The sequence below is a fragment of the Mesoplodon densirostris genome, chromosome 14, assembly GCF_025265405.1.
Source record: "Mesoplodon densirostris isolate mMesDen1 chromosome 14, mMesDen1 primary haplotype, whole genome shotgun sequence".
Lineage (NCBI taxonomy): Eukaryota > Metazoa > Chordata > Mammalia > Artiodactyla > Ziphiidae > Mesoplodon > Mesoplodon densirostris.
This window is the reverse complement of record NC_082674.1, coordinates 30,543,358-30,554,584: the sequence shown is the minus strand read 5'-3', so window position 1 is coordinate 30,554,584 and position 11,227 is coordinate 30,543,358.

The window sequence follows — 11,227 nt, the reverse complement described above, 5'->3', positions numbered from 1 at the left end:
AAATCTTTATAGTTAAAGAGTTTTATTAAAGATAGTTAGAAAGCTAATATAATGAAGTTCATCCATCATTAGGCCATAAGTTCCTTAAATGATAATGAGGTACTTAACCCCTCTGTAAGGCCAAAGGCCTCCCACCACCGAGAGCCAGTCTCGAGCCACGTCCTCCATGCCCAGTAGTCCCCAGGCTCTCATCTGACATTCACTGTAGCTAAGGTGTTGGTATCCTGCACCCACAGCTAGCCTGTGATGGTGTGCTCCCCTAATTGCTATAATTGCTCTCAAAAGATTGCCAAACATCATTCCTTTTTGATTCATATTGAAGTCAGCTAAATTACTCTAGAATATGGAGTCCAGGAACTCTTTTGCGAAGCAATGTAATGGAATCAGCCCACATGAGCATACACAATGAGAATTCAGATAAGCTGAAAATTGATGCAGAAAGTCAGGGACGGAAACAGAAGGGCAGCATGATACTCAGTTATTGTGTGAAAGGGAAGGGAAAGCCACCTCCCATAACCCCAAGTATAAGTCACCGATGACCCTGCCCCCGTAGGGCTTGGGAGAAAACAAATACAACCAGCCAAGAGAAACCAGAAGGAGCTGCAAATGCTTCTTGCAAAAGTTTTTAATGATACTCCCCCAAAACTAGTGAATCCACTCCTTCCTCTGTCTGGATTCAGAATCAGAGATCTCAGAGCTGGAGGCTCCAGTTGTGACAAATCATCCATGCTTCCATCTATTTATCCATCTATCCATTCATGTGTTCATCAGTCCATCCAACCACTCATCCATCCATCCATCCAACCATCCATCCAGGCTTTGAATCTCTGTGTACTAGATAATATAGTCTCTGCTTCTGACTTTTGGTGGGGAACACACACACACTCACACACACACGCACAACACATGCACACACACTCTTATTTTGCAATGAATGCTTAATAATGAATATCAACCTTCTCTATAAGTAAGTGCCAAGATAGTATTTTTATATCAGGAAAATATTTAATGACAAGGACAATATCACCACCCCCGTTAAGCATCCTACTTGTAAACACCCTTACTTCTTAATTAACCTCCCCATTCTCCAGTAAATGAAGCCTCCCTTCCTAACAGAACCACCCACATCAATATTTTTGGTGTCTGCAATAATTTTTAATAACTACCTAGTTATTCTATTCAAAATCACTCCCCTAAATCCAAGGGATAAATGCCATACAGTTTTCCTCTGATACAACTCAGCTCCAACTCAAATCACAGTCAGGACCTCCACACCTTGGTGTTTGACAAAGAAACACCACCTTAGCCTCTGCCCATCCCAACCCATCATCCCTGAGAAAAGCAATTTCACTCCCCATTATGACTCCTAGCACATACCATTGTACTCCCTTGTTTGGAGGAAGTGGGATACTGAGGCCATTTCCACATCCTATTTTGGGAAATATGCAATCTTGATGACCTCCACCAAGAGAGGACGCAGAGCAGGGCAGCAGTACCCTGGGTAACGCATTTGACAGGGTCTTCACGTTCATATCTCTCCTGCAGTCCTGAGATAGTGGGCAAATTAGAGAGGATGGGGAAAGGGGAAATTTTATTATAAAGAAAACTTTGCTGAGAGTCTTACTATATGTTTGACCTCCTCTCCCATGGTCCAGGTGTCCCAAATGTAGATGCCCACAGCCCCCTGTGTTTACGTCAATCACGGTACTTGCTCTATGTGGTCAGCTGACTAACGGCCCCCAAAATATCCAGGTCCTAATCCCCCAGAACCTGTGAACAGTACCTTATAGGTCAAAGGGTACTTTGTAGATGTGACCAAGTTAAGGATCTTGAAATGGGGAGATTATTCTGGTGGGCCTAATGTCACCACAGTGAGCCTTATAAGAGGGACACAGGAGAAGACAGAGTCAGAAGTCAGACAGAAGTAGATGTAACGATGAAAGCAAGAGGTTGGAGTCATGAGCTAAGGAATGCAGGCAGCCTCCAGAAGCTAGAGAAGTTGAGGAAGTATGGGGAAATGATTCTCCCCAGAGCCTCCAGAAGGAACCAGCCCTGTTGACACCTTGATTTTAGCCTAGTGAAACTGATTTGAGATTTCTGGCTTCCAGAACTGTAAGAGAATAAATTCGTGTTGGCTTAAGCCACAAAGTTTGGTGGTAATTTGGGATAGCAGCAACTAAAACTCCACCTACTGACATTTCTACTTATAAGTCCATCTCCCCAACTAAAGAGCACAAGTTTATATTTATCTCCCCAGCTCTGGGTACACTGTCAATTAGGTTCTTTCAGGATGCAAGATACAGAGACACATTCCAATGAACTCTAATAAACGGTATTCATCATAATGATACTTAAGAAAGAACAAAATTGGCAAAACTGTCCCAGCAGCTGCCCTGAGCCTCGAGGCTACTGGAACATCCTTTTACAAACAGTGCTGGTTTTGATCATCAGGCAGCAAGGTCAGTAAGTCAGCACCAACATTAGTGGTCATCCTTTCAGAAATGTGAGTCTATTTTAGGGACTCACCTTCTCTTTCCCTTGCTGCCACGTTACCCACTTTATAATAGTAGATACAGTCAGGGCTCCAGGTTCTCATGAAAAAGAATCATGTTATGTTACTAGAAAGACTATAGATAGAGCCCAGTTGAGAGCCTCTGCAGAGAGGTGAAACTCCACAGTGAGATGTGTTTAACTTCAGAAATTTGGGAGGAGAAATCTCAGTACAGAGTGGAAGCACCCTCACATTTTCCCTGTGGAGGGGATCAAAACCATTCTCCTCCATCCCTTCCTAAGAGCCTGCAGTCAGAGGAAGGAAAGCCCAGGCAATCCAAGAATGCCTGACACAGCGAACGCTGCCGTCACCAGAAGAATCTTAGGGCTGGGAGCCAAATTATTCCTGGAGCAGGAAAGGGCTCCCTTGAGAAAATGGGGAAAGTAGAGGCATGAAGAGGGTAAAGAGCTGAGGCTCAAAGGAAGGGAAGAGGAGGAAGTAAGCATTAAGAAAAAAGGTCATGTCCCCAGGAGACTCCCTCAGAAGCACTCAGCAATGGCGTCTCACCTTCTGTGCAATGTGAGTGAAAGAGGGAGCTGGACCATGTTAGATTTAGATTTAGGTTTAGATTTCCTCTGCTAAGCTGAGTATAGCTTTGAGAATAAGATAGAAACCCTCCGTGAAAATGAACTTAACTCTTCATCCAGATTTAGGATGCTCTTCGTCTGGGGAAGCAGGGAAAAGAAGGCTGGCATGGATCAATTTCTTCAAGGATGCTGAGATGGTGTAAGATGGGCTGAGGGAGCAGCATTGGAAGGAAGAATCTGGGAAACAAGAGTCAGTAGTTCCAAGTCACCAAATCAAAAATGCATTAAATATCTGGTTGGAGGAAGAGGCCCAGATCAGATTGCCTCATGGCGTTGGCATTAGCTGTTGCAAAGCGAACTGAATACAAAAGCATCATTTTGACTCTACAGAGTCAAAGGATCCCAGAAAAGTTTCCAGGGAGCAAGAAATAGTAGGTGGAAATTAATTCTCACTAATGTGATACTTATAAAATATGACTATAGCTTCTTTGTTAACATTCTGCCTTTACTGGCTTATTTTAATGAATGTAAACTAATTTGTAATAAATTTTATAGATTCACACATGACCTCAGCTTCCCTAATCATATTTTTCATATAAGGTCACATGTTCCTCAACTGGAATTTCACAAATCTAATCTCTGCAGTTGGTCATGAACTAAATATAATATGATCAAATTGTACAGCACGGCCATTAGTTGACGATAAGTTTGAGATGTGGCAGATATTATAGGAGGATAATAATAACGGCCATTATTTATTGATTGGTTACTACTTACTAGCCGCCGTGCTCTACATTTCATCTCATTTAATCCTTCTAACAATATGGTGAAGTGGTGTTATCCTACTTTATATACTTTATAGGTATGGGATCTGAGGCAAAGAAAGTGTGAGGGATTTGCTTCAAGTTCTACAACTAATAAGTAGCAGAGAGGGGGGTTCAAACCCCATAACATCTGAGTCCAAAGTTTGTAAGTGTTGCCTGTCTATGGGAAAGCAGGGTGGCAGAGGGCTTGTGATGGCCCTGGAAGAATGAATGAAAACTGGATGTAGAAAGGAGAAAGGGAGAAGTTCAAACTGAGGTTGGGACAGAGGAGTAAGGACGCAGATGGAGAACAGGGAAGACCTATCTGCTTGGGAGTCAGGTTCATATTGGGACCTAGCAAGAGGTGAGGATGGAAAGTCCGGAGCCAAATGGGGAAGCCCTTGAAATTCCAGCTGAGGACTTTCCACATGATTCATCATGGGACAGAGAGTTCTTGGGGGTTCCCTCAGTCTTAGTTTGAGTGATGCAACCCATTCCTTTCATTTAACAATCCTTTAGGCCATTTTTAAAGTGGCAACAATGATATTTGCAGGAAGTAAGGAGGCATGGGTGTGGAGGGAGAGAGAGTAGGGAAGAGGTAGTCAAGAAGGTATGGTGGCTTGGTAGGAATACCTGCCAGGCTAAAGGAAAATATTTTGACAAACTTATTCCCTCATTTATACTGGTTCATCTAATCTGATTCTTCTGGGACAATGTCAGGCCCTCTAAATACAGGAAAAAGAGAAAGGGGAAGGAAGTGAATCCTTTAACTCCTGCAGAAAACTTTAGCTTCCCTTCTCCTGGGCAGATGGTGGCTGATATTGCAATCGAGCTGAGTGGTCTGCATCCTAAGCTTGGACCTTCTTAGCTGGTCATTGCAGCTGACTTCTGTTGACAAATCAGCTGTCCCACTCTTGGGGAAGTGAGCCCCCTGAGTGGACCTGTTAATTGTGAGTCCTGTTTCAGACAAGCATTTGGTCAGGGGAGTGGGGACTGATGGATTTTATTAAGGGATTCTGTGCCAGACACTTTTATATATGTTATGTCATTTGGTTCCCCCAGTAACCCTGTGAAGTGATTACTCCTCAACTACAGCTGTGGAAACAGGCCGAGAGATGGCACTGAAGGTCACGCAGCTAGAAAGCAGAGAAGGAGAGGTTTGGGCCTGATTCTTTCTAACTCCAAGCCGAGTGCCCTGTCTCCCCCGTTACTCTGGACTGTAGGTTAAAAACAAACAAATTAAGCAGCGGAGCCAGGGAGGAGAAGGAGAAGGAGAAGGAGAAGGAGAAGGAAATATAATAAGGGAGTTAAAAAAAAATCTAAGAGGTTTGTCCTGTTGTTTGGATTCAAACTTAGGTTTGGACCTGTAATTTAGGATCCCAATGAACTGGTCATCATGGAGCTGGGGGCCGCTGAAAGCACTGCTCTCCTCCAGCTTTTGAGTTTTCTAGAAGGAATCTCTCTCTCAATCTCTTTGCCAGAAAATGAACCTGAAGGAGTCCTCATGATGAGATGAGCTGGATTGCTATAAGGATTGCAATCCGGAAGATTTATGTCTGTGACTTCACTATGAAAACAAAACTGTTTTCCCCAACCTGTCGGGGGGCAACAGTCAGAAGAAGAAAGTAAGGTTTACTTTTGATGAAACATGTGGTTCATAACAGAGCCTCTCTTACCAATGGGGTGATTTGTAGGTAAAATATAAAGGATTCAAAAGAAAAAGAATAAAGAAAACATAACAGAATTCCAGTTACCCCACTCCAGGACAAGGAAACAAAGGGTCAGCTTTGGCAATAAAATATGATACATTTTTGTATATTTTTTCAGCATTAAGATGCACGTCATTCTGTACTTGGAAGTTGCTTTTGTATCAGTTCACATAGGGTGGATCTATTTTTCCCTGTTGTTATAAAAACATCTCAAGACATGCATGACAAGTCTTTAGAAAATGCCGTGATTCCTGAGCCACTGCGGATAATTGTACATTAATATGGATTGACAAAGACTAGTTTTGATCCCAGTCTATCCCTGTCAGCATAATGGGGGGTCCAGCCCATATGTCAGGTGGGTGTAATGGTTTCAGGTAGCATTAAGGCCCTATAGTGTGAAATCAATGGGATAATCGCGGTAGCAAAGCTGTAGACTGAAGAGTTAGGCAGTCTGGAGGGGTAGTAGCCAAGACCCAGGCAAGAAGCAGACTTGGAGTTGAGGTCCAGTTTGGCTGGGACGAAGTAGGTACTCCATTTTCTAAAAATGGACTGCTTTGGGTCCCAGTGTGGTCTGAATTTATAACTGAAACCTTCACCTCTTTTTCAGCAGAAAACTTTCTGCTCTAGAGATGGTTACCAATAATCACTTACCTAAACTATTCCAACCCATTTTGCAAGTAACACCGGAGTAACACTCATGCTCAGGTTAGTGTGGTATGAAATAGATTGGCAGGGCCCCAGGGAAGGGTAAAACAAACACCTAAGTCACAGCATATTTTTGTCCTTCCTTCCCTGAGCTTCTGCAACAATTCACATGCATTTCCATTAGTCTTTATCATGCATTGCTTTAATTATTTGATTCTATTATACTGTGAACTCTATATGGGTAGAGGCCAAGCACAGTGCCTGGTACATAGTAGAACATCAGTAAAAAGTTGCTGCTGATGAATTTAAGAATAAAAATGTGTTTATTGCAACTGGATAGAAAGCTATACCATTCAAATTTCGATCAGCTCAGTATATTCTCTTCTAGATAGACAGTGTTTTGTCATACCCTTTCCACATCCATTCAATCCTGGCTAAATGCATGAATTCAGACTGTCCTGGCATTTTATTGTTTTAGGGTCATCCCTACTGTGACAGGCATGCTGCTAACAACTTCCTTCAAGAAAGAATTTGACATTCAGCTGTGCTAAGTGCAGTTAGCTATCTGCAGAGCCTTTGCTTTCTATCCACAGCACTGGAGCTGATTTCATACTCTGCTGCAGCCCCCAGACAATGACTGAGCCTTTGGGAGGAGGAGCACTAGGGCGTGGCCATTTCTGTCCAGTGTGGTCTCCCCTAATGGGCAGTATTTGTTCTGGAGTTGCTATTGGATTGGTCTGAGGCTTTTCTTGACCAGTTTTGCTTCTCTTCCCCTTTCCTTTCAGGTATCAGATCTGTATCACAGTCTAACAAAGTTCCCTGCCCAAAGCTGTCTTCTTCCTCTTTATCTTTCACAGACTTTATCCCCCAATAAATCTCTTACCCCCATCTCCCGTCTCAGAGTCTGCTTCCCAGAGGACCTAAATTGACACACCTACACAATACCTCATCAGATTTATTTTCTTCCTTAAACACAGTGGAGAGATTTTTATTAATTTGAATGTATAGTGTTTCCCCACCACAGCTGTAGCCCTGTTGAAGTTCCCCTCCCCACCCCTAAGAAAATCATTTATTGTCACAACAAATAAGCCTATTCCAAATCGTGTTTGGGATCCTCATACTGTTCGTAAAAAAATCTCCTGGGGCTGGCTAAACTTGAGAATGGGGCATTCTAAGACATCACCCACACATGGGTTCTTTTGCAAGACTTTGCAAACTTGGATCACAGCCTGAAAGAAACCTGAGTGCCCCTCTGAGGGTCCGAAAGGGACCTGAACATGTTGGGAGGTGATAATGAGAGAAATCATGTTTGAATGGGTTTGTGAGGGCTCTTGGATGGGGCCCTTGAGAAGTTTAGTGCTTTTCTTCCACTTGGCATTTTGCATTTTTGGCACCAGACTTTGTTAAAGCTTGGAATGAGGTTATCACAGCTGTTTATTTTGCCAAAAAACCAACTACTGCTTCAAGTCTTATTATGTTCCCTCATCTCTTGTTTGCTTCTGCCTTGCCAGGGAGACTGCTCTCATGTGGCTCCTGGTAGCCCCACTGGGAGCTGACAGTGAGACTGGTGGAAGTGGGGTAAAAGATGTAGCCAAGAAAATCAAACAACCTGAGTCCTACTATTTGTCCACTTGCTGCTCACAATCTGGCATTCTTGCAGACGTTATTGGAGCCGCGCTCCTCATTATGAGGCATAGCAACTACACAGCAGACACATACTTCTCCTATTACATAATGCCTCAATACTGGACATTGAAAATATCGATTCCTTTGGCTGTGACTTTGTGTGCTCAACTACATGAAAAAAAGGAAAACATTAAAAAGCATCAATTCAGGCATGTTTTAATTTAATGCAGCAAGAAGATGGCTGGTGCACTGTTTCAAGGAACAGAATGTAAAATGTCAACACAGTTGACTCCCTCCTCCAGGGAGCCTTCCCTGACCTCTCCTTGGCTCCAGCCACTTCAATCATTCATCAACCCCATAGGCCCTTGGGTATGCGCCTGTATAACTCTAGTTGGTTTGTATATTTTTATGCCCTGTCTGGGAGTTGGAAGGAACTGGAGAAGACATATAGAACAATCTCTAACTGAAGCCAGGAAGCCCCTCTCATAAAGAGTAGACATGTCTTAAGCAGGCATTAAGTTCCAAAGTCAGCATGTAGGGTGAAGTCAAGTGTTGTCAGCATTACCTTTGAAAACCCCAAAATGAGAGGCACATGGGAACAGGGGCAATGTGGGATGGAGGGAGGCAGACCCATGTCTTTGGTGTCACTCTTACCCCAGGGCAGCAACAACCGTATAAGTGGGATAGCATGGAGAATCACCTACACTATTTAATCATTTTCCATTTGTATTTTTATCAAAGTTATAAATGTCACATTTTATCGAATCAAACTATTCTACCAGATTTGTTACAGAAAAGATCAGTTCCCCCACCGACTCTTTCCTTCCCCCATCAGCAATGATTTTCAACTCAAATGACTATGTCTCCATATTTAACTCTAAATAATACACTCATATTGCTCCTTCTTCATCTTTCACTTTTAGGCATTATCTGTTTGACTTCCTACCATGGAAGACAGAGAATTTAATACTTCTTAATCTTCCTTCATCATCACATGCCCATCCAGTTCTCCCACCCTCTCATTGCAATTATGTTATAATTTTGCTTAGACCAATATTCAGTGTTTACATTTTTATGTCTATGTAAATGGTATTCACAGCTGATCCATGTAGTAAACTTATTAGTTTCCTTTCTTGAACAACTTTTTATTTTCCCTGGAGCTAATAATTATCTTTTATTTTGTCATTTTATTTGCTTAATTTTCTATGCAGTTTCACTATTGCAACCAGTAGTAAACTCTCCACCAGTTGTCCAAATCTCCTGCCAGTATGTTCAAGTACATCACAAGGGCGATCAATTTTATCTTGGAGAAATCTTCTGGAGCCTTCTGACCCATTCCTATATGGTCTAGTTACCCTTCCTAGCAGGGTCACAGCTATTGTCCTGAGTCATATTTCCTGGAAATACCATTGGTCTTTCTCCCATGTTGTTCCCATGTTGTTCTCTTCCTGTATCCCATGGTTTCCTCTTCAGCTCCATCTCCCATTAGGGTGAGTGTAACTTGCTGAAACTTCCTGAGAAAGGGTGAAGAAGTACATTTAAAAAAACCTTGAATGTCAGAAGGAGTCCTTTTCTATTCTCAAACTTTACTGATGGTTTGAGTGTAGCATTTTGGGTTGCAAATTATTTTCTTTCAGAATTATGAAGGCATGGCTCCTCTGTTCTAACACTGCAACTAAAAAGACTGATACCATTCTAAGTTGTTTCTTTGTGTGTTTTTTCTGTGAAAGCTTGTAGAATCTTGTCTTTGTCCTGAGCATTCTGTAATTTCACAATGATTTGCTCTAATATGAGTCTATTTTTATTCACTGGGCTGGGCACTTGGTGGTCTTTTCAAAATGGAAGCTCATATCTTCCAACTCAGGAAAAGTTTCTCAAATTATTTCTTTAATGACTTTCTCCCTTCATTTTCCCTCTTCTGTTTTTTCTGGGACTCCTATTGTTTGCATATTGGGCTCTTTAGAATAGTTTTTCTTGACTTTCAAAACCTTTTCTCTTTTCTATCTCTTTGTCTTTTTGCTCTACTTGCTAGAAAATTTCAACTTTATCTTTCAACCCCTCTACTGAGTTTTTCATTTTTGCTATCATATTTTTAATTTCTAAGAGCTGTTTTTTTCCCCAGTGAATGTTCCTTTTTAATAAAGCATCCCGATCTTATTTCATGATTGAAGAATCTTATCTCCCTAAAACTACTGAATACTGTTGAGACATGCGCACGTGTGCACGTGCATGTGCACACACACACACACACACACACACACACACTCTCTTCTCCCTTACAAAGTCTCCACTTCCTCTAAATTGCCTTATTTTTAAAAGTTGTTTTGCTTTCCATCTTCCATATGAGGTTTTCTTCATATGTTTGATGATCCTTGGTTACCTTTACTATTTAAGGCACTAAAAAGCTGATTGGAAGCTTCAAAGCATGGTAACTCTTATTAAATATTAGCTTCCTTATAGGGTGATATGGCTGGAACCCCCAGTGTCAGTATCTTGAGGTGTTTCCTCTTGACCTGGTCAGGTTTCCGAGAGAAGACATGTCTAACCTTCCACCTGGAGGGTGAAGGCCCATAATTTGGTATTCCAATTGCTGTTTCAGAAATTCTGTAGGATAAATGGAGTTCCCTTTTCACCTTTCCACAGTTGCCCTGAGGATTCAGCTTTCTCAGGTTTACTGTCATGCCTCCAACCTGTTGCTGTCATTGTTTTTTCTCCCATTTTCCCCAACCTTGTGGTTTATGCATATTAAAAAAAAACCAGGATTTGGAGAGGGAGTGAAAATAGATGTATGTATTCAATCCATTACCTTAACCAGAACCCATTATTTAATTGTCTTCTTTCTTCATTTTTAGCTTCACAAACAAAAATTTGGATTTATATAAGTTATATACTCATAGGTTCTGTCTTCCCAGGGATTATGATGATATTTGTTGAGTATCTTACAATTTATAAATATTTTCTCACTCTTGATCTCATTTGTTTTTCACTATGACCTAGTGAGGTAGAAACTATTACTCTTTATTTATTTTAAGTATGAGAAAACTAAGATTTAAAGAGGTTGAGTCCTACACAAATTCCATCAGTTGGTAAGGAGCAGAGACAAGACTCAAAACCAGATTTCCTGACTCCAGGCTTTTTTCTGGTGAACGCTTTCTGTAATCAACCTGCAAAGAAGCCTGTCTCACCAGTGGATGGCTCTGCCAGGAGATTCCTCCTGATTAATAGCTGAAACCTGCCTCCTTTAACATCTTCCCACAGGTTCTGGTTCTGCTGTCTTCAGCTACATGGCGTAGATCTAATTTTACTTCCCCATATGAGGCCTTAATTCTTTGTATTCAGCTGTCATTGGGATATGGATCAAGGGCA